General features: G+C 47.4%; 1 protein-coding gene across 4 annotated transcripts in view; it reads right to left on the bottom strand.

Moving 5' to 3' along the window:
- LIMS1 (LIM zinc finger domain containing 1) overlaps positions 1-15,282 on the bottom strand; it is an 82,803-nt gene that overhangs the window by 52,225 nt on the left and 15,296 nt on the right. The window contains exon 1 of one of the 4 annotated variants that reach the window (XM_086326721.1): positions 1,323-1,493. The exons of 2 other annotated variants lie outside the window; for them this stretch is intronic. The gene's annotated coding sequence lies outside the window, so the exon portion shown is untranslated. Of the gene's footprint in view, positions 1-1,322; positions 1,494-15,282 lie in introns of those variants that run through there. One more of the 4 variants, XM_086326723.1, reaches the window with a different exon arrangement.

Genomic DNA, 15,282 nt, shown 5'->3' with positions numbered 1-15,282 from the left:
TTTTGCCCTCCTTCTGAGGACGAGTGGATCCTCAACGTGTTGTAAGAACTTGGGAGCAAGACCTAATTGAAGATCACTGCAAGACCTCTGCTTTAAAATAATAAAAACACTTTTTTAAAAAAGTTCCTGTAAAGGTGCTATCTTTTCTCGGGGGACCCTCAGGGCTACTGACATCAAGAAGTTATCAGTGAGACTGCAGACTCCTCCAGCCATCCTGAGGAGGCCCGGGTCCCCCTGCGCCAGCACGGAGCCCCCACTGCAGGATGTCCACGCCCTGGTCCTGCTACACCGTTTCTCTGTCATCTGAGAAACTCTCTCTTCTCAACTTTTTTTTTTCTTTCTTGCCCCTGAAAAAGATAATTCCCTTCTCCTGATCACTATAATTATCCCATATTTCATGGTTACGTGTGGTTGTATTATGTATATATATGTGTGTGTAACATAAATATAAATACATTTATAATAAACTCCCTGATCCATCACCCATCCCATACCACAGGACTATTCCTGAAGATTAGCTGTGAAATGAACAGTTTCATAAATACATTTACATCTCTAAGGAAATTCACAGTGAATCCTGAATAAGGCAAGAGATCCTTTTGGAGTGAATAATGATCTTGTAAATGTTTTACAAATGCAGACTTGGTGCATTATTTTCCTCCAAATGTCCTGCTGATTTTTAAACAGTTACCATTAATGAGTAAGAATAGCTCCCCCAATCCTCACGCTGTTTTTTCTCACCACTGCATGACCAAAGTTCACTAACCACAGCATTAAACAGTACCCGTTTGCTGGTCTGTTTTAAAACCCCAGACAGGATCTGAGTTAAAAATATTTAACATAATAAAATCCCAAAAAGCATTCCTAAGGTCTTTTATAGCAAAACTCTGCAGGACCATAAACTGGAGGACTAAACGTTATCAAGGTTGTTAACAATTTCTCTGCAAACATAGGGAGTAACCTCCCTCACCCACCCTGCTGTGAAACCCATAAAACAACAGCTGCTCACACACACATTGCACAGTCACACACACACCCAGGAAGCAAGACCACCTTGCTGCCCTTTGAAGCAGGGAGCAGACATTAGCATTGCCAAAAGCTACTAGGACCCCTTACTGCTTCTGGGTTTGTAAGTTTAGACAAACATCTTTTGAGATTTGCTTCCAAATGACTGAGAAAGACAAGTCAAGAGGAAAACAAACCCACAAGTACAACAGTGCCTTTGTCCGGCCACTCTGGGCCATCCCCTCCATTTCTCTGGAGGCCGTGGGGGTCCTCTTACCTGCGCATGCACAGCCCCACCTGTGCAAGGGTGTCCTTACCTGATACTTCCACACTCAGGGACAGGCCCCTCTCTGTGTGTCCACCCTTATTCCACGGGCTTATCAGGCTCGGGAAGCCGGGTTGCCATCACAGTGTGTTATCTTTAAGCTCCTGTTTCCTACACTGAATAGAACTTCCTCATCTCAGCTCCAGGTCTGGTGCCCTGAACTATATTTAAGCCTATGAAGCCACATTGAGGATTCTTCCTGCACGCAGTCAAACCACGTGACGGTTACATGATAACCCGGTGGTTTCAAGTGAGACGACACCCCGATGTCACAACTCACATCCTGCTGGGCTGTTCTACAGACTTTACTGAGTTGCCAAGTTCATCCACACTCACTGAAGGCACTTGTAACGTGCAGGGGAAGGCTGAGAAAAATGAATGACAACGGGTCAGCACAGAAAGAGCTGAGCGCCCTGGGTATGGACGACACCTTCACCTCTGAGCAGAGTGTCTCTGGGGCTTTACAGAGCAGGTTGAGCAGCTGGTCTTTACTTTGCCTTCTCTGTAAAATAAACCCAGGGCTGGAAGGCCATGCTCCATTGGGCTGGGCCGTGGCGGCAGACCCTTATGCCCTGGCTGAGTCACGGCTGGGGCCGCCTTGTGCCAAGCTTCCACTGAGGAAGAGTAGGGGGTGTCTGCTAGAGTCGAGGGGCAGCCTTCCTCCTCCTGACACAACAAAGCTTCTCCACCCGGATTCACGAGGACGCAAGACTAGTCCAGAACCGACTCCTTTAATACAGAGCAGAGTCCTGATGTCTGATTCCTCGTGGTGGTGGTGGTGGTTTAGTCCCTAAGTTGTGGCTGCTTCTTTTGTGACCCCATGAACTGTAGCCTGCCAGGCTCCTCTTTCCATGTGACTTCCCAGGCAAGAATACTGAAATGGATTGCCATTTCCCCCTCCAAGGGATCTTCCGGAACCAAGGATCGAACCCATATCTCCTGCACTGGCAGACAGATTCTTTACCACTGAGCCACCAGGAAAATGAGGCAGATCCGGAACAAGAAAACAACCCATCACCTCCATTGGTTGCCCCAGCATAGAGCCTGAGGAGGAGGGTCTGGGAGGCAAGCAGAAGGTCTCTGTGGGCATTGGAAGCTCGGAGATTCAGGCTTGGCTCCGAGCCTCACCTGCAGCCCCGACCATCAGAGCTGGTGGATGTCTCACGTCATATGCACACAGTAAACTTTCAGCCAGAATCTTCTGGTTTTTGTTAATTCACTCCTTTCTGGGAACTTGGGGGCTGTTTGTGGGGAGAACCAGGCCCCTGCCCCACTCCTGCTACAGACACAAACCCTGGGAAGCGGCCACATCTCTCAGGAGGAGAAAGAAAGGGAGGAAGCCTTGGGCACGTGCACACATACACACACACACACGAGCATGTGCGCATGTACACACGCATGCCTGAGTGAGGTGAGGACTGTGTGGCAGACAGAGGTCCTAGGAGTCACAAGGCCCCCAGGGCATGCATACACACACACACACACACGTACACACAAGCGCACGTGAGGTGAGGACCTTGGGGCAGGTGGAGGTCCCTGGGAGAAGAGCCGCTGAGGCCAGCCCCCTCCAGCAGGTGAGCTCTGCTCCAAGTCACCCCCTGCCCACCAGAGGCTGGGTACCCTATAAAGGGACCTACCTTCTCCACTAGCCCACGGTCAGGCTTCTGTTTTCCTTCATAGGCCCCCAGACAGACACAATGCCATCAGGTTAGTTCCTTCCCACCGAATATCCTTTAAACGGGATATTCAGAATACACGGATCTAATCTGTAACATGTTCCATATCCACGCATAGCTTTTCAGTTCTGCCTTTGAAAGGCTCTGGGATAACTTCAACCCACTTGTTTTACCCAGTCTATCAAGTGCTACTGAACCTCTCCATCTTGAGCTTTTTCATTTTTCATTTTTAAAAATGTAGTTGACTGTGCTGGGTCTTGGTTGCAGCGCCCAGGGTCTTTGCTGCAGTGTGTAGGATCTAGTTCCCTGACCAGGGGTTGGACTCATGCCCCCTGCATTGGGAATGCAGTCTTAACCACTGGACCACCAGGGAAGTCCCACTTCTCCATCTTTAAACATTCTTCTTACATCCTGACTATGAAACACATTATAACCCAAAAGTTCATCATTATTCATCCCTATACATAAGCTTTCCCTATGGTCTCTTATCTCACTGGAGAAAACTTTAGTTTACCAATCATCTCTCATTTAAACAAAATAAACCAAAACAAAACCTTTTCAATAGACCATCATCACCGACTCAAAGGACATGAGTTTGAGCAAGCTCTGGGAGTTGGTAATGGACAGAGAACGTTGGTGTGCTGCAATCCATGGGGTCGCAAAGAGTGGGACACAACTGAGCAACTGAACTGAACTGAACTGAACCGACTGTCTTAAAGGCTCTGAGCTTCTGTGAAAGTGTTAGTTGCTCAGTTGTGTCTGACATTTTGCGGCCCATAGACTGTAGTCCGCCAGGCTCCTCTGTCCATGGAATTCTCCAGGCAAAAATAGGAGAAGGAGTGGGCAGCCATTCCCTTTTCCAGGGGATCTTCCCAACCCAGGGATTGGACCCAGGTCTCCTGCATTGCAGGCAGATTCTTTACCATCTGAACCACCAGGGAAGCCCATATTTGAACTTCTAAATATGATAAAAAAGAAATTAATACAACTTATGAGAGTAAAGATTTAAGTAAAAAGCCAAGCAAACTGTTTACAAATCCCAGGCATGCCTAGAAAACTTGGTGTTTATTAAACTGTGTGAAAGTACTCTTTTACCATATCTAAAACAGAAGTAGGTGCTATGCTCAGAGAATTATAAAAAAAATGCCTTTTCCTTTTTTAAAAACTATGGATGCAAACTCTGACATCCAGCTCCCTGGCCCCACCCCCACCCAGTATCCACGGCCCCAGCAACTCCATATCTATGAGCCCTAAACCATCAAGGTAACAAAAGTGTCCACAAGTTCCCAGTGGCTCTTTAGGGAATGGGCTTCCCTGGTGGTTCAGCTGGTAAAGAATCCACCTGCAATGTGGGAGACCTGGGTTTGATCCCTGGGTTGGGAAGATCTCCTGGAGGAGGAAATGACTACCCACTCCAGTATTCTTGCTTGGAGAATCCCATGGACAGGGGAGCCTGGTGGGCTACAATCCATGGGGTTGCTAAGAATCAGACACAACTGAGCAAATTTCATTTTTCTTTCCTTAGGGAATGATTCCAGCTCCACTGATAACTACTAATCCAGAGGATTTCTGAGGTCATCAAGCTACCTGATGGCCAAAGCGCTACCACTTGAAGGGTCTTCCACCGCAAGCCTCCCCTCCACCCTGAGCCCCCTGCTCTGTCTGCAGCCCCACCACGACTATCTCAAGTGCAGACAAACATCAAACTGGCCTTAGTCCAGTCCCTCCTGAGGCAGGTAAGGAGCACGTGTCCTGTCGGTGCCACCCCATGACTCCTTCTGTCCTGTTGGCACCTCTGTGGGTCAGGTTTGGCTACAGACTCATGAATACTACATCACCCATTATCCAATGGCCCCTCCTATTCTCAGGAAAGACTAAACACCCTGGATGACTCAGACTGACTGCTGGAACAGTCATTGCAAGCCAAGACACAGTTTTTCAGAGAAAAGAGTGAAGAGGGCCTATGAGGGAAGGTGGGCACAGGAGGGCGCAACTGCACTGCCCCCCGTCCTCACCACAGGTCAGGGGGACAGTGCAGACCCTCAGTCCAGGACAGCAGAACCCTGAGGCTATAGTGGAGAAAAGGGCCCAACAGACTCCAAGGAGAGAAGGGGAGAGGGGAGGACAGCTGGGAGGGAGAGGTGGCTGTGCTAAAGGGCGAGGCCGGGAGCCAGCCTTCTGCCTCAAGCTCACTTCGGGGGTGGGGAGCAGGGGACAGGGGAGGGTCAGGCCAGGCTGCACAGGCATGGGGCCAAGCTTGCTGACTTCAGTTTCCCACTGTGTGAAGAAGGGTTAGCTCCCATTTTAAAAGCATATACTATGCTTCTGCGTGTGGGGGCATGTGCACTCAGTTGTGTCCTGCTCTTTGCGACCCCATGGACTGTAGCCCACCAGGCTCCTCTGTCCATGGGGATTCTCCAGGTAAGAATACTGGAGTGGGTTGCCATTTCCTTCTCCAGGGGATCTTTCTGACCCAGGGATCAAACCCGCAGCTCCTGCATTGGCAGGCAGATTCTTTACCACTGAACCATGTGGGAAGTCCTATGTTTGCAAATGTATAAAAAAAATACACCACTCCAGGTTTAAAAATCCAATCCCCCTTGACCATGGAGGGAAAGTTACAAATGATAAAACAAACTATTGAGGAGAAAAGTAGTGTGAGAGGTCAGGACTGATGCCCACAAGGCTGCTGAGGCCTGTTACTAAGTGGATGCTGCCTACAGTGGCTAAATACTCCAAAAGTAATGAGAGTATCCCCCACTGAATGGGGAGGTATACCTACCCAAATTATTAAATTTCCACATGGGAGTGGGCGGGGGAGAAATGAGGACACAAAGCATAGAGGACTTGGGGGCCATAAAAACGATCTGGAGCTTCCCTGGTGGCTTAGTGGATAAGAAATCCACCTGCAAATGCAGCAGTCATGGGTTCAACCCCTGATCCAGGAAGAACCCACATGGTGTGGAGCAACTAAGCCCATGTACCACAACTATTGAGCCTGCTCGCCCAGATCCTGTGCACAGCAACAAGAGAAGCCACAGCAATGAGAAGCCAGCGCATCTCAACTAGAGAGTAGCCCCCACTCGCCACAACTAGAGAAAAGCTCATGCAGCAAAGAAGACCCAGCACAGCCAAAAATAAATAAATGAAAAATTTAAAAAACCCATTCTGTATGATACCAGAATGATGGACACATGTCCTTATGCACTTCTCCAAACCCACAGAATTACAATACCAAGCATGAACCCTAATGTAAACTAGGGGCTTTGGGGACCACAATCTGTCAATGTAGGTTCATCAGTTGCAACAAACGCATTATCTGGCGAGGGATGCTGATAACAGGGGAGGTTGTACACGTGTAGGGTAGAAGGTGTACAGGAAATCCTGTACCTTCCCTTCAACTTTGCTCTGAATCTAAAAATACACTAAAATATAGTCTTTTTAAAAAATTAGCAAGGTTGTAAAAACTGAACAATATTTAATTAGTCCCCAACTCAAGCATGAAAAATTTGAAGCCAATTCTATATTAAGTTTGCAATTTTGGAATTTCCATAGGAGCCATATAATACATTTCATTAATAGAATCATGAGCAACCCACAAAAGCTCAATCCAAACTGTAGCTGAAAAACACAATAGTGTAGCAGCAATCCGGGGATGATCATCTTGAGTAAGTTATGTCACATTTCTCATCTGTAAAACACATATGGGCATACTGCTACTGCTAAGGAATACTAGCCATGGCAATTTTATGTGGCATTCAAGTTCAAGCTGAAGTGAGAAAGTTATACCCTGGAGTCATGAGTGACGACACTCTCCACAATGCAATCTGGGGCTGAGTGACAGGCAAAGGGGAGTTTGGGGTTCAGCAGCCATGGACGGAGGAGCCTGGTAGGCTGCAGTCCATGGGGTTGCGAAGAGTCGGACACGACTAAGAGACTTCCCTTTCACATATAGTTGATTTACAAGGTTGTATTCAATTTGTTGTAAAAAGCTGATTTTTCAAACAAGTGAAAAATAGGGGCTATGATTTAAAGATATCCAATGGCACCCCACTCCAGTACTCTTGCCTGGAAAATCCCATGGATGAAGGAGCCTGGAAGGCTGCAGTCCATGGGGTCGCTGAGGGTCGGACACGACTGAGCGACTTCACTTTCACTTTTCACTTTCATGCATTGGAGAAGGAAATGGCAACCCACTCCAGTGTTCTTGCCTGGAGAATCCCAGGGACAGGGGAGCCTGGTGGGCTGCTGTCTATGGGGCTGCAGAGTCAGACACGACTGAAGTGACTTAGCAGCAGCAGTAGCCTGAACCACAGGTACAGGGTCTGTGCAGAGCGGGGTCCTGGGCAGCACGAGAGTGGCCAGAGGGAGGAGAGGCTGCCTCGCACAGGTTTGTGTGAGCGGGGACAACGTGCACAGCGCTTGACTGCGAAATGCTCAAACAAAAGCAACACCAGATGCTCTCCAGAGCTTTAATCAGCTGTTCTCCTTTGAAAAGTCTTTTCCTGATGCTGTCTAGCATTCTGCGGCCCCTGGAGACATTTCACCCACTTCAAAATGGAAATTCAACCACAAAACTCTTGTATTGTGTACCCTTAGGAAAAAGATATTCAAAGCCTTAGAAAATATCCAGACCCAATCAAAAGCAAAACCCACACAAAGAGCAGACTTTCAACCTCACCCCTCGACATACACAAACTCCCAAGTGGGTTTCCACTTTATTTGGATTCAGGCGTCTTCTAAACCAGAACCTGGAGACTGAATAAAGATGCTAAAGTATAATAAAAAAGCCAAAATTGAGTGAAAACCCACATCATCCATCTACTACCTGGGAGGAAGTTCTTTACCTTCAGTGAGCTCTTCAAAAACCTTCAGGCCCCTCACCACCACAGCTGGCTTTGGGTGTCAGGGGTCTCCTCAGCCCCTTGAAATCTTTGCTCTGATGTAGTGACAGTGAAGTCTGCTTCCCACCCCTAGACATTTGTCCAACCTCCTTCTCTACCCATGACTCATTACCACCTAATACATCTGACGTGTTTGGTTCTGACCTCTCCCCACAGCAGAGACATAAGCCCCTCAAGGATTCGAGCTTCGTCTGTTCAGCTTCCTCCTGCATCCCCATAGACTGGGGCGTGCCCACAGTGAGGTCTCAGGCCCACTTAACTGAGTCTGTGAACTCAAGTGAATTCATTCACCCCTCCACTGGGGCTAATATCACCTACTGTATTGCAGGGTTGTTTTGAGGACTACTTAGAAATAAAAAATTAAAGCACACTGCAGAAGGCAGAATCATGAAGAAACAGAAAATCTGAGCTGGTAAGTTGACTGACTCAGTAAACAAAACCTCCCAGAAAACAAAAGTCTAGGACCAGACTTTTTTTGACTTCTACCAAGTATTTAAGGAAGAGTTAATACCAGTGACTCTCAAACTCTTCCAAAAGATAAAAGAGGAAGGAACATGCCCAAACTCATTTTAGAAGGCCAGCATCCATCATCCTGACATAAAAAACCAGACAAGAATATTGTAAGAAAAAAAATTATAGGTTAATATCCCTAATGGACACAGATGTAAAAATCCTTAACAAAACATTAGCAAATTCAACAATACATTAGAAGGAACTTCCTTGCTAGAACAGTGGATAAGAATCCACTTGCCAATGCAGAGTACACGGGTTCAATCGCTGGCCCAGGAAGCTCCCACCTGCCACAGAGCTACTAAGCCTGTGAACCACAACTACTGAGCCTGAACTCGAGAGCATGTGTGCCACAACTCCTGAAGCCCGTGCACCCTACAACCCATGCTCAACAGCAAGAGAAGCCATCACAATGAGAAGCCTGCACACCGCAACTAGAGCAGCCGCTGCTCGCAGCAACCAGGGAAAAGCCTGCGCAGCAATGAAGACCCAGCAGAGCCAAAAATAAACAAGTAAGTTATTAAAAAACAAACAAACACACATGTCATGCACCGGCTGGCACATGGCAACTCAACTACCATTAGTTTCCTTTCAGTTTCCTAGTTGAGATAACTGGCTAACAGCTGCTGAACATTCCAGGCAGGAAACTAAAAGCATGGCGGAAAGATCGCTGCAGGGAGTTAAAACACAAGGGGAAGCAGGGCCTCCTGCTGCAGAGCTCCTCAGTATACCTGTGACTGTGAGGGACTCAGAGTCTCCACCTACAAGTCAGCGCAACAGTCGAGAACAGGTATAAAGTTACTAATTTGACAGGGAAATTCTACACCTTCTGAATCTAAGAGGAAGAAATGAGACTTGTATTCATATGGCTTCTTTTCATTTCATTTTTCTAGTAACCCATTTTTATTGTCCTTCACAGAAGCACCGGTCAACAATGAACTGGAAAAAAGTCCATGGGGTTGAAAAGAGTCAGACACAACTGAGTGACTAACACTAACTTCCTACTTTATTTTGTCTTATTTTTGGCTGTGTTGGGTCTTTGTTGCCGCTTGGGCTTTCTAGTGGTAGTGTGTGGACTTCTCTTGGTGCAGAGTTCAGGCTCTAGAGCCACAGACTTCAGTAGTTATGGTTCCCGGGCTCTAGAGCGCAGGCTCAGTAGGTTGTAGGTCACAGGCTTAGCTGCTCTGAGGCATGCGGGATCTTCTTGAATCAGGGATCAAATCCATTGTCTCCTGCATTGGCACACGGATTCTTTACCACTTGGAAATTTTTTTAAAGAGCCTCACTCTTCACTACAACTTGGGGAGCACTGGTCAAGCATGCCTGGTGCAGTCCAGGAAGCCATGGAGAACCAGCAAAGCTCGCTCACACGGCATGTTCAAGAACTGTGGGTGGGCCAGGTTCTAGGCCAAGAGAGGATGGATTGCGAGGGGTGGGGGGGGGGTGGGGAGTGGGGGTGGGGGTGGTGCGGGTGCAGACCCAATGAAGGGAAACTCCTGGAGGTGAAGCAGAAACACTGAGACACACAGGATGGGCACAAAGTCAGGTGAAGGTGAAAAAGGCTGGGTTTGCAGTTCCCCGGTCCTCTGTCCCCAGCGGCTCTGTGATGGTCAGGCCACCCACAGCATCCCCAGTGCCCACACGAGCCCCACGCACTTCATAGCCTGTATGTCTGCATCTCATGGCAGTTTTGCAACCACTGCACTAAAGCCACATTTTCCGGAAGACCTTCATCCTTTACCCTCCTTTCTAACATGTCAGGGCCAGTGTTTCTTGGCCTGCAGGCAGGCAGACCTGGCCAAGCTCCCAGAGGACACGCAGCTCCAAGGGAGACCTTCCCCATCAGCCATGCTTGGGGCCACCAGCCCCTCCACCCATGGAACAGCTTCCTCAAGCAAGGACTCAGAGCCCACTCATCTCTGTGTCTTTTTACCATACAGGATTATGTGTTAAATGCACAAAAACTAAACAGCAAGAGTCTTCTGAGAAGAGATTAAATGTGTAATGTTCATCGTCTGAAACGGTCACTGTGCTCACCTTTCCCTTCAGCTAAAGTGTTTACAGGACGTTCCATGAGGCTGCCTGGTTCCCTTCCCTCTGAACGAGAGGCCAGGGGAGCTGTCAGCATTTCCAGGAGACCGTCCACTGCCCACCTCAGTCAGCCATGTGGGTGATGAGTGATCACACCCACCCACGTTTTCTTTCGGGGCGTCCACACTGTTTGCCAACAGCTCCACAAGAACATCCAGGACAGCAGAGCAGGACTGAAATGTGGCTCAAACACTTCTCAGGTCCCATCCGCCCCATGGGACCCACAGAACCACCGCTGCTTCCACACAGGATGAGATGTGGGCGAAGACCCAGACCCTTAAACTACATGGTATTTCACTCCAGCCCTTGAAAGGCATCTCTCCTCCAGCAGAGGACCTCCAAAGACAATCTGAAAAGCAAGCTTTTGTCTTACCAGTTATTACCGTTACTTTATAAACACCGAGTCTCCTGTACCGCACTGTAACCCGAGGAAGGATGCACAATAGCCAAGTCCCTCACAATAAATAATACATAGGCACTCAGCACTTACTGCAGAAAAGAAAGCAATAAAAATACTAACATGGTGTCCATAAGCTTGTTCATAGCCCAGAGATTTTAACAAGAGAATCAGACAGTTGCAATGTTTAGCAGCTTGGAAAAATGCTACCACATTAGATTCACTGGAAAAGGCCCCAATGCTGGGCAGGATTGAGGGCAGGAGAAGGGGGCAGGGGGGCTAGACGATGAGATGGTTGAATGGCATCACTGACTTAATGGACATGAGTTTGAGCAAACTCCAGGAGATGGTAGAGGACAGAGGAGCCTGATGTGCTGCAGTTCATGGGGTGACAAGGAGTCAGACTCCACTTAGCAACTGAACATCAACTACATTAGTAATATATATATATATATATATTACTAATGTAGTTGATATATATATAAAACAAATGAGATCTACATACCTGTCCCTCAGCTACTCAGACTTACTCCAGTTCTCCTGGAGCCCAGGTCTCTCTGGTCTCTGGGTACTCAGAGGCCAAATCTTCAGCAGCAAGAGGAATAGCTCTGTGCCCCTGCCTCACCCCTGCAGGTGAGGGCCGCAGGGCAGTCTGTCGTCCAGTTACTCAGGGTCTGTGCCTGCCCAGTTGTTCGCCTCCAGGATGGTCACATCCCCCGAGACACTGCTGTGAGAAGCGCCAGGCCTGGGAGAAGAGGGATGGAGCCTATTCGAGTCAGTGGCTCTGTCTTTCTCTGGGGAACTCAGGGCCTCATTACTTTGCCACTAAAAAGATTTCCTCCCCCACACCAGCCTGCCAGCACTTCTGGCTTCCGGAAACCCTGGGTTCTGGAAAGTGGATCTCTTTGGGGCCAGAGAGGATATTGTATTCCTGTCACATCTTGAGACTTACTTTTCTCCACACAAACAATATAAACAGCCATTGAACCCTATCTACCTTGAGGAAACAAGCTCTCCATAATTGTTGCAAGCATGTCTCACTGGCCAAGACGAATGTATACCTCTCTCCATGTGTGCCAAACATGTGCCAAAACTAAAAAACACATGAGCTCCTCTTTTTTCCCCAAATAACTATCCCCTCCCTTGTCACTCTCTCTCCCCTACCCTTAAAACCGGCATGATGGGAAAGGAATTTCTTCCACAAATAATGTTGGGAAAGTGGATTTCCATATGCAAAAGGAGGAAGTTGGGCCCTTATCTTGAACTACTTAAAAATATTAACCCCAAATGAATTAAAGACCTAAAATTAAAAACACAAAACTCTATAAAAGACTCCTAGAAGAAAACACAGGGGAAAGCGGGATGACATTGGATTGGACAAGGACTCCTTGAATATGACACCAAAAGTGCAGGCAACAAAACAAAAATGGACAAATTTGACTACATCAAACTTAAAAATTCTGTGCATCAAAAAAGTCAACCAACAATCAACAGGGTAAAAAGTCAACCTATGGAATGGGAAAATATATTTGCATATCATATATGTGATCAGGAGTTAATATTCAGAAACAAAAAAAAATTCACATAATCCAACTAAGAACTAGGCAAAGGACTTAAAACAGACATTTCTCAAAAAAAAAAAGATATATATATATATATATACACACACACACACACACACACACACATATATATATACAAATGGTCAACAGAGACATGAAAAGATGTTTCCCATCACTAATCATCAGGGAATGTAAATCAGAACCACAATGAGATACCCCCCTCACAGCCACTAAGACGTCTATTACAAAACAAAACAAAATGAAACAAAACAGAAAATAACAAGTGCTGGCGGGGATATAGAGAATCTGGCAGCTTTGTGCATTGTTGCTGGGGTTGTAAAATGTGCAACAGCTATGGAAAAAGGAATGCGAGTTCCTCAGAAAGTTATAAGCAGAACTACCAAATGAGCAGCAATTACACTTCTAGGTGTGTATCCAGGAGAACTGAAAGCAGGGTCTCAAAGGGATATTTGAACAGACACATTCACAGTAGCATCATGCACAAGAGCCAAGAGGTAAAAGCAACACAAACATCTATTGACAGATGACAGATGAACTGTCACTGAAGCCCTCAGGGAGCACCACCCACACAACCTTAAAAAGGAAAGTCTGACACATGCCTCAACATGTATGCACGCTGATTTTGTGCTCAGTGAGACAAGTCCATCACCAAGGGACAAATACGGCGTGATTTCCCTTATGTTACATACCTAGTGTAGGGAGGCCTACAGACAGAGAAAGCAGAACCCTGGCTGCCAGGGCCTGGTGGGAAGATACACAGATTCCCTGCGGGAAGATGAAGATGTTCTGGAGGTCTGATTCACAACAATGTAAATACTCCTAACACTGCTGAATCACACACTAAAAATGGCCATGATGGTAAATTCTATGTGCTTCTAGTCATAACATTTAAGAGAAACACCATGACATACTTGGCAGAGAAGGAATTAGAGCCCTGTCAGCTCAGCCCCTCGCCGGGTGCCCAGGTTAAACTGCAGTCCAGGTGCAGACTCCCCATCTCTACAAACGAGGGAGTAAATAACACATGTCCTAAGCCGCTGGTCTGAAGCTTACCGGAGAACTGCCAACACAGAAGACCTGCACAGCTGGATGGTGGTCCCACCCGCAGGGGCTGCATCTGTGTATCACATCATCAGAGCTGCCCCCGTCCTCATGAAGGAGAGGCTCCCTGAGCCGAGTCCTTTCCACTCCGGGCGACCTGCCAGGAGTCCTCATGGGAAGGGCTGTGATCCCCACTCTGCTTGGGAGGAACCTGGCTGGAGCAGGGTTGTCGCTGTTCAGTTGCTAAGTCTTGTCTGACTCTGAAACCACGAACTGCCCCAGGCCAGGTTTCCCTGTCCTTCACCATCTCCCGGAGGTTGTATTCCCCTTGCCAGTGAAAACCTACGTGATGTCCATTCCAGTATGAGAGCCCCTAAAACCCTGTGACCTCCTGTCCTTCACAGACAGGAGCCAGGGCTAGTGGTGAGAAAACAAAACTGAGGATATGGAAACAGAAGGGGCATAATATAGAAACAGGACACGGGACAGTCTCCCAAAGGTCAGTTACATAATCAGACAGGCTAAGAAAGACAATTTTTACATTTACAATCTACGCTTCCCAAACTAGTTTAAAAGGCTATCTAATCTCAGGCCTTTCTTTTTAAATATATATTTACTTGGCTGGTCCAGATCTTAACTGTGGCACGTGGGATCTAGCTCCCTGACCAGGAATTGAACCCAGGCCCCCTGCATTGGTAGCTTAGAATCTCAGCCACTGTACCACCACGGAAGTTCCCTCAGGCTTTTCTTCAAACGAGGTCACTGTTGTTTACTTGCTAAGTCGAGTCTAACTCTTGGCAACTTATAGACTTTGCCCACCAGGCTCCTCAGTCCATGGGATTTCCCAGGAAGAATACTAGAATGGGTTGCCATTTCCTTTTCTAGGGGATCTTCAAGGATTGAACCTTCATCTCCTGCATTGGCAGGCAGGTTCTTTACCACTGAGCAACCAGGGAAGCCCCTCAAACACCGTCAGTTCAATTCAGTTCAGTCGCTCAGTTGTATCCAACTCTTTGCGACCCCATGAATCGCAGCACGCCAGGCCTCCCTGTCCATCACCAACTCCCGGAGTTCACTCAGACTCACGTCCATCGAGTCAGTGATGCCATCTAGCCATCTCATCCTCTGTCGTCCCTTTTTCCTCCTGCCCCCAATCCCTCCCAGCATCAGAGTCTTTTCCAATGAGTCAACTCTTTGCATGAGGTAGCCAAAGTACTGGAGTTTCAGCTTTAGAATCATTCCTTCCAAAGAAATCCCAGGGCTGATCTCTTTCATAATGGACTGGTTGGATCTCCTTGCAGTCCAAGGGACTCTCAAGAGTCTTCTCCAACACCACACTTCAAAAGCATCAATTCTTCGGCGCTCAGTCTTCTTCACAGTCCAACTCTCACATCCATATATAACCACAGGAAAAACCATAGCCTTGACTAGACGGACCTTTGTTGGCAAAGTAACGTCTCTGCTTTTGAATATGCTATCTAGGTTGGTCATAACTTTCCTTCCAAGGAGTAAGCGTCTTTTAATTTCATGGCTGCAGTCACCATCTGCAGTGATTTTGGAGCCCCCAAAAATAAAGTCTGTCACTGTTTCCACTGTTTCCCCATCTATTTCCCATGAAGTGGTGGGACCGGATGCCATGATCTTCGTTTTCTGAATGTTGAGCTTTAAGCCAACTTTTTCACTCTCCACTTTCACTTTCATCAAGAGGCTTTTTAGTTCCTCTTCACCTTCTGCCATAAGGGTGGTGTCA

Source organism: Bos grunniens, chromosome 11, assembly GCF_055505025.1.
Source record: "Bos grunniens cultivar Pamir isolate PY7600 chromosome 11, Bosgru_T2T1.0, whole genome shotgun sequence".
NCBI lineage: Eukaryota > Metazoa > Chordata > Mammalia > Artiodactyla > Bovidae > Bos > Bos grunniens.
Note: the sequence above shows the minus strand (reverse complement) of the source record. Positions and strands in the feature narration are given on the sequence as shown.